Raw genomic sequence first — 9,325 nt, forward strand, 5'->3', positions numbered from 1 at the left:
AGATAAACGGATAAAGGACAAGAGTCCTAGAATGAGGAGAAGACTTAGTCAAGATGAGGATAAAAACTCTTAGGGAGTTTATCTTTATCTCTTGAGGAGTCCAAAGTAAGTACTGAATTGGAGTCCATAGAAGTCAAGCTTCTAGTGGGACTAGGATTGAGTTAACTATAAAAGAGAGGCACCCTCGTGGGTCTAAGGTAAGCAATTTTATGCTTTTAGTAGTAAATTTAGCACTTGATTATCTTTGAGAGATATACTGACTTGATCGTCGGAGTGCCCCCGGGTGGAAGAACCACCGCCGGAGCCTTCTCTTTCTGTTACAAGTTAGCTGAAGCCATCTATTCTGCCGGTGCTCTCTAGCATGGTTTTAAAAACCGGACCGGACCGGCCGGTTCAACCGGTTGAACCGGTGACCGGATGGGGTTCCGGTCCGGTCAGCCCCCTTAAACCGGCCAAATGTAAAAACCGGCCTATTTATTGAAAACCGGTGAACCCACCGGTTAAACCGGTGAACCGGTCGACCCGGTGACGGGTTGACTGAACCGGACCGGTTTCAAATTTTTTTTTTATTTTTATTTTTTCTTTGTTTTTTTTATTTTCTTTCTTTTCTTTCTTTCTTTCTTATTTTATATATATATATATATATATATATAAAATATAAGAATATAAGAAAATTTTAATTTGAAACTTTTTTTCAAGGGTCTCCCTCTTATGAGGAATCCCATTAAGAGTTTGATAAAATTATTGTGAAAGTCTTCACCTATTTATAAGAAAAAAACTCTTTCAAAAAAACTCAAGAAATCCATGTGGGATTCAATCAAATGTATTGGAGGGAATATTGAAATTTTGATATCCCTCCAAAATTTTTGCTTTCCTTTCAATCAAATTATTTGAATTAAAATCATATGGAGGGAATATTAAATATTTGATTTCATCTTCCAAAATTGAAATTAATAATATTTTAAAATATATTATTATATTTTTCAGTAAAAAAAATATTAGGACAAATATTTAAAATAATTTAATATTTTTAATATTTTTAATTTATAATTTTATTACTTATATTTTTATTTAAATATAATTTTAATATATTTATTACGTCACGGTTCGATTCCGGTTCAACCCGACGGTTGAACCGGTGACCCGTCCACCCGATGCCTTTTCCGGTTCGTTCACCGGTCCGGTTTTTAAAACATTGCTCTCTAGCTGATTATTAAACGGGCAGTGTGATCAGAAAATCACCCACACAATTTGGCGCCGTCTGTGGGAAAGTAGAAGAATAGATGGCCAGTAACGGACAGAAGGAAAAGATTGGGGACGACACTCCTGCTGGGAGTGGCAGACCTATCGACCTTGATATCGAAGGAGACAAACCACAATGCAGAAACTCGTGACCAGGGCGACGGAGAGAAAGACGTCGGCTAGGAGGGCGAAACTTCAAAGAAGACAGACCAAAGCAAGTACTATAACGAAGATAACCTCCAGGTATGGAGGGATAGGTGCCTGCGGAGGGATGAAGAAGTAAAAGAATTGGCAAACAAGTTGGCAGGCCTGCAGTCGGTCGTCAACTTCATGATGCAAAACAATGTCATGCAGCCATCGTACCCGCTGCACGACACGCCGATTCCAGCAACTAATACCCAGAAGGGAGGAAGGAAAACAATCCCCGAAGCCCCTCAGCACACCAGAAGCGGAAGGCACTCTCACCGACCTTCCAGGGAAGTCGGACGAGAGGAGCCGAGACGAGAGGAGTCCCGAAGGACGTATCACACGAAGGACCCAGAGCCCAAAGAACATCGGCATGTTCAAGGACAGGCGTTCTGCTTTGACACAACCCATGGAGAAAGATCAAAACGGGCCCACCACGAGGCCGAAAGTAGTGTGCCGAAAAGAATGAAGTCCAAAGATAGCCGAGCTCTAGGGAGAAGTAAAGAAGACTTGAGAGATTACCTCAAGAGGAAGCAACAGAATGCTGAAGCCGAGGTAACTTCCCCGGTTAAGCTGAGGACACCATTCTCGGTGGAACTAGACAAATTTGAAGCACCAAAGAGATTCAGTATGCCGAGGTTCCAAATATATGATGGTAAGTCAGATCCCAACTTTTACGTTGGACTATACCTGAATTCAATGGCATTATATAGTGGAAATGAGCCGTTGCTCTGCAAAGTATTCCCCTCATCCTTCGGGGAGATTGCATCAGATTGGTTCCATAAACTACCGAAGGGAAGCGTAAAGACTTGGGAAGGCCTGGCCGAGATGTTTGTGGCTAGGTTTTTGACGAACAAACTACAGCCCTTGAGGGTCGACGCACTGATGGCTTTAAAAATCACAAAGGATGAAGGCCTTAGGGCCTACGTAAAAAGGTACTACGAGGTGTTCAATCGAATACCCGAATGCAACCAAGAGGTGGCGGTCGTGTCTTTCAAGAACGGCCTGAAAGATGACTGCCCACTACGAAAGTCTTTGACAATGACATTGCCAAAAAGTATGGAAGAACTCATGGCGAGAATCGAGAAGTACGCCAGAGCCAAGGAGGATACGTTGGGAAACAAAGAGACAAAACAGGAGAAAGGAAACGGCTTGCCGAAGTGAAGCCGAGGTAATAATGGATTGATCAAACAAGAAACAGAATTGAGGGCTAAATAGGCAGTGACGACCGTGTTCCGAATCTCGGTCCATAAAGTTCTAGATCAAATACGAAACCAACCCTATTTCAGAGCACCGACGAGAACATCAGGGGAATTTATAGGAAGAAACGTCGGTAGGCGTTGTGCTTACCACAATGAAGAAGGGCACCCAACTCAGGGTTGCAGAGCCCTAAAAGAACACTTAGAAGACTTGGTGAGGCAAGGCCATCTAAGGGACCTTGTCGATGAGGCCAGGACAAGGGAAGAACAGACAAGATTGCCTCAAGCACCAGCAGCTCCTCCTCCCCCAGCACAGCAACCACAGGCAGCAGGACCACGGGTGGTTAATGTAATTCACTCAAAGGTGAACGAAAACGACATACGAGGGGAGACCCAGAAGGTAAAACACCTACAACACGTGAACCAGGTCGGACATAAAAGACCTCAGCCTGAGGAATGCCAGGGACCGACGATAGCCTTTACTGAAGCCGATCTAGAGATGGTCCAACATCTACATAATGATGCCTTGGTAGTATCCCTCCAGGTTGGGGAGTGCCAAGTGAAACGCATTCTGATTGATTAAGGCAGCTCTTGCGACATCATGTATGCTAGATGTTACAAGGAGCTGGGCCTTCATCCTGATGACTTGGAGCAGTCCAATGGCCCAATGGTCGGCTTCAATGGAACGCCAACATGGCCACTGGGCGCAACAAGCTTGGAGGTGTCGGCTGACACCAGAAAAATCAAGACAGAATTCACCATCATCGACACACCCTCCCCTTACAACATCATCTTGGGAAGGCCATGGTTGCATGCAATGGGGCAGTTCCCTCAATATTGCATCAACTATTGCGATTCCCAACAGAGCATGGAATAGAGGAAGTTAGAGGCAATCAGCTACAGGCGAAGAATTGCTCCATGGCAGCAATGAAATCTACCTGCAGCGTGTGAGAGTCAGAGAAGGCAGAAATTGAAGATGAGGATGTGGAAGTCGTAGAAGACGTCGGCAAAGAACCAGCCGAGAAAAGTGAAGAGGCACTAAAGAAAATCCTCGTCCAGGATGGGGATGAAGAGCGCTTCTTTCTTCTCTGCTCGGGCTTAGCCGAAGAAGAGAAAAAAGAGTTGGAAACTTTTTTGAGAGCAAATATTGAGGTGTTCGCCTGGACACCTTACGAAATGCCTGGCATTGACCCCGAGGTCACTTGCCACAAACTGAATGTTGACAGGTCGGCCAAACCTGTAATCCAGCGAGCCAGAAGACCGACGTTGATACACGTCGAAGCAGTAGAAGAAGAAGTAGATAGACTTCTGGAGGCTAGGGCCATTAGAGAAGTACACTACCCAACATGGTTATCCAATACAGTGGTGGTAAAGAAGAAGAACGGTAAATGGAGAGTCTGCGTAGACTTTACCAGCCTCAACAAAGCCTGTTCCAAAGACAGCTTTCCCCTGCCCAAAATTGACCAGCTAGTAAATGCCACTCAGGGCATGGAAGAATGAGTTTTCTAGACGCCTACAGGGGGTACCACCAGATCGCCATGTACCCTCCAGACGAAGGAAAAACCGCATTCATCACCCCAAAAGGCCTGTACTGTTACAGAGTAATGCCTTTCGGGTTGAAAAACGCAGGAGCAACTTACCAAAGGTTGGTAACCAAAATGTTCAAACACCTGATTGGCCGAACAGCAGAAGTCTACATCGACGACATGGTCGTTAAGACCAAGGAGCCTGAGGGTCATCTCGCCGATCTAAAAGTAGTCTTTGAAATCCTTAAAACATATCGGCTCCGACTCAATGCATCGAAGTGTGCATTTGGAGTTAGATCTGGTAAATTTTTAGGATACCTGGTAACTAGAAGGGGCATCGAGGCCAGCCCAGATCAGATCAAGGCCATCCTAGAGTTGAAGAGCCCGACGTCGGCAAAACAGGTGCAGATGCTAACTAGAAGGGCCGCAACCCTAAACAGATTCATCAGCAGAAGCTCAGACAAATGTAAACCTTTCTTCAACCTGGTGAAGAAGGCCACGAACTTCCTATGGACTGAGGAATGTGAGGCCGCTTTGGCCGACCTAAAGAAATATCTGACCACGGCTCCAGTCCTTTCAACACCAGAACCTGGGGAAGAACTGTTTTTGTATTTAGCAGTTTCAGAACACGCAGTAAGTGCAGTGCTAATCCGAGAGGAAAAATGGGAGCAAAAGGCTGTTTATTATGTAAGCAAAACCTTGGCCGATGCAAAAGCAAGGTACCTACCACTAGAGAAATTAATGCTGGCCTTAATGATGGCTTCAAAGAAGCTGAACCATTACTTTCAAGCGCACAAGATTATAGTGCTAACAGAGCACCCACTGAAGTCCTTGTTACAACAAGGAGACTTAACTGGAAGAATAGCAAGATGGGCAGTGGCCTTGGGCCAGTACGACCTGGAGTTCAGGCCAAGAACAGCAATTAAGGGCTAAGTTTTGGCCGACTTTGTGGCCAAATTCACGCTAGAATCCATCGAACATCAGGCTCCGTTGAGCCAAGATGAACGATGTCCAAGCAAACAAGGAGAAGCCCAGCCAAAGGCAAAAGAACAAAGAAAGGAAAAACTTAGACCCTGCAGCATTTACATCAGTGACTCCTTTCGACTGTTTGTCGATGGGAGCTCAAACCGGTAAGGAGCAGGGGCAGAAGTAGTGTTAATATCTCCTGATGAGGAGATATTGGAACAGTCTATTCGATTAGGGTTCAAGGCCTCGAACAATGAGGCAGAGTACGAAGCATTGATTGCAGGACTAAAGCTGGCAATGGCAGCAGAAGCAGATGAGGTAATAATTTTTTGTGATTCACAACTTATAGTGAATCAGACAACAGGGGAGTTTGCAACCTGAGATGAAAGAATGTCGGCATACGCAAAGGAAGTCATTAGGCTGGCAGCCTTGTTTCGCAACTGCCGACTTCTTCAAGTTAACCGAGATGATAACAGCCACGCCGACGCATTGGCCAACTTGGCAAGTTCAATACAAACTGGAAAAACAAGGACAATAATGATTGACTATTTGTCAGGCCCGAGCATAGAACCACCGATTACAGAACAAGAAGCAATGTGTGTGGACTTGGGACCAAGCTGGATGGATGCAATTGTTACATTCCTAAAAGAGGGAAAGCTGCCAGAAGACCATAAGGAAGCACACAAGGTCAGATTGAAGTCGGTAAGATTCAATCTGACAGCGGACGGACATCTCTACAGAAGGTCCTTCATTGGACCCCTTTTAAGGTGCGTACACCCTTTGCAGGTTAAAGATTTTCTATATGAAATTCATGAAGGGATTTGTGGAAGCCACACTGGGGGCAGATCACTAGCTCACAGGGCCATTACCTAGGGGTATTGGTGGCTCTACATGCAAAAAGATGCAGAAGCCTACGTGAAGAAGTGTGAACAATGCCAAAGGTTCGCACCTTTGATACACCAACCAGCTGCTGACCTGAACCCTGTATCCAGTCCATAGCCATTTGCCCAATGGGGCATGGATCTCATTGGGCAGTTGCCCCAAGCAACTGGGCAAAGGAAGTACTTGCTGGTAGCAACAGATTACTTCATGAAGTGGATAGAAGCAGAACCTCTTGCCAAAATCCGAGATGTGGGCGTCAAGAACTTCATATGGAGAAACATCATCACCAGATTTGGCATTCCAAGAGCAATAGTTGCCGACAACGGAACGCAGTTTGACAGCAAACTTATCAAGAACTTCTGTGCGAAATTCAAGATAAAGAATTACTTTTCAACACCAAGTTTTCCCCAAAGCAATGGGCAAGCAGAAGCATCCAACAAAGTAATTTTGGATGGAATAAAGAAGAGGCTGCAGGCAGCAAAAGGAAAGTGGGTAGACGAGTTGCCCAATATACTCTGGGCATATCGGACTACGCTGGGAAAATCAATAGGGGAAACACCTTTTGCCATGGCTTACGGCACAGAAGCAGTCATCCCACTGGAGATCGGCATTCCAGGGATCAGAACCCAGGGAGTAGAAAATGGGACTAATGATATACTTCTAGCCCGAGATCTGGATCTCTTAGAAGAAAGAAGGGAGAAAGCTGCAATTCAGCTCGCAGCATACCAGCAGCAGTTTGCTAGAGCTTACAATAAGAAGGTCAATCCAAGGGATTTCCAGGTCGGCGACCTAGTCTTAAGAAAAGTTGTTGGCAACAAGAAGGATCCCAGAGAGGGCAAGCTTGGCCCAAACTGGGAAGGACCCTACAGAATTACTTCGGTATTGGGCAATGGAGCATACCGGCTTGAAGATAATGAGGGCAAAGCATTGCCAAACCCTGGAACACTTGTAATTTGAAATTTTTCTATCATTAGATGTTCCTTGTTATTTTTTGCCAACGTTATCAATAAAATCTTAGCAGAATTCTCCAAGACTTGTGAATTGATAAAAGATGCATAATGTTGTTTCTAAATAATGAGAACCCAAGCGGAACTCAGGTTCACATTGGGGGCAGAGAGAAGACAAAATTGTTTATCTTTACTTGTTGAAATTTGTAGCAATTTACAATTTGAGGTTAAACCGAAGTAATGCTTAACGCTTGTTGAAATTTGTAGCAATTTACAAGTTGAAGTTAAGCCGAGATTATTGTTTATCTTCACTTGTTGAAATTTGTAGCAATTTACAAGTTGAAGTTAAACCGAAGTAATGCTTAACGCTTGTTGAAATTTGTAGCAATTTACAAGTTGAAGTTAAGCCGAGATTATTGTTTATCTTCACTGGTTGAAATTTGTAGCAATTTACAAGTTGAAGTTAAGCCGAGATTATTGTTTATCTTCACTTGTTGAAATTTGTAGCAATTTACAAGTTGAAGTTAAACCAAAGTAATGCATATCGCTTGTTGAAATTTGTAGCAATTTACAAGTTGAAGTTAAGCCGAGATTATTGTTTATCTTCACTGGTTAAAATTTGTAGCAATTTACAAGTTGAAGTTAAGCCGAGATTATTGTTTATCTTCACTGGTTGAAATTTGTAGCAATTTACAAGTTGAAATTAAGCCAAGATTATTGTTTATCTTCACTTGTTGAAATTTGTAGCAATTTACAAGTTAAGTTAAACTAGTATGATGTTCAACACTTGTTAAAAGTTTACAAGAAGTTTGTCTATCCGAGGTGTGTCACCCCGAGAAGATTGTACAAAGAAGGAAAAGTGTAAGAAAGACATGCAGAATATTCTAAGTATAGAATCATGCAGAAGCAATGAAGAGAAGACAAGAGTACAAGTACTTAGAAAAGAAAAGTTGCATTAGCATTCATCAAGAAAAGGGCACATCGGCCATACAAAAGGCTTATATTGTTCCAAAACATAAAGAAAAAACAAAATACAACTAAGTAAAAGAAAAACATGAAGCTAAGACTCCTCTCCACCAGTTGGTTGAATTTGAAGATTAGATGATTGTTGAGAAGACCTCTCAGCAGCCTTATCCGCCATGACCTCGGCGTCAATTTCTGCAAGAGTGTCATCAAGGTTCTTATGAGCAAGGATGGCATTGGCTGATTCCTTCACATAAGCAGCATCTTTGTTAACCTCATTGCCTTCTTCATCCTGAGTCAAGTCTAGGACTTGCTCATTCTGAATAGGGGACTTGGCCCCACTAGCATCTTTGGATTTTCTTACCAAAGCCTCATCCTCTTCCTCATCACCATCCTCAGACTCAGATTCGCCGACATCTTGACGTGGAGGTTGAGCTGGAGGGAATGGAAGAGAGGTGGCATCAGCTTTCCTTAGTGGTGAGTCCTCTGGGACATTAAGTTTCTTTAGAAGGGACATCCAACCAAGGGTGAAACCCTTGTTGCATGCCTCCTTCACTTGTTGTTCGTAGGCATCTGTAACGTCGGCCATGCCTTGGGCATACGCCTTCTCGTCGGCGTCTTTTATTTCAGCTTCTTTGGTGGCCAGTGCCTCCTGAAGCTCCTTTTCAGCTTGGACCATTTTTTCCTCGGCCTCTCTCTTCTGAGACTCAGCCACTTTCCTGATAGCCTCAGTAGCTTCAGCCTTCTCTTCGGCATTGGTCTGAGCCTTGATTGCAGCCTCGGCTTGGTCCTCCAATTTTTTCATCTTTGATTGAAGACCTTTGTTGGTCTTTTGGAGGGAAAAGAACTCCCTCTTCATCTCGACAAGCCTCTCCCGATTCTTAAAAGACTGCATTGAGAAAGAGTGGGCATGCTGGATGGCCTGAAAGAAAACAGAGGTATTAGAAACTATTCAAAGTACGAAATAAAAAGAAAGAAGAAAATTACCAAATAGAAGACATCTACCTGAACGGAGTGCTGAAGCATTAGAGCGTAATTCTCATACTCACTGTACTGGGTGTTTCACTCCAAATTGCCTGGTAACAGCAGAGCAGTATTGAGCGCAACGCCGACATTAATGTCCTTAGCACTGTCACTTGCCATAACAGGCTTGTCTTCCAGAGTAATTGAGGGGGCCCAGGGGGCATCAGGTTTTTTTGATCCCGAGGTTGTTGCAGAAGAAGCCCTCGACTTTTTTGGGTTTTGGGATTCCGGTGGTTAAGACTCAGAGCGCCTCTTCCCAGTAGAAGGCAGAGACTTATCACTCTCAGCCAACTTTGAGATCGGTAAGGTGTCTTTGGATTCAACCTGAGCTATCTTAGCCTTTGGTTGAGCCTTCTTTACTCTTTTCGGCTTCGGTAGAGGTTGGGTTTGT

This window comes from Camellia sinensis, chromosome 13, assembly GCF_055761805.1.
Source record: "Camellia sinensis isolate YWXY chromosome 13, ASM5576180v1, whole genome shotgun sequence".
NCBI lineage: Eukaryota > Viridiplantae > Streptophyta > Magnoliopsida > Ericales > Theaceae > Camellia > Camellia sinensis.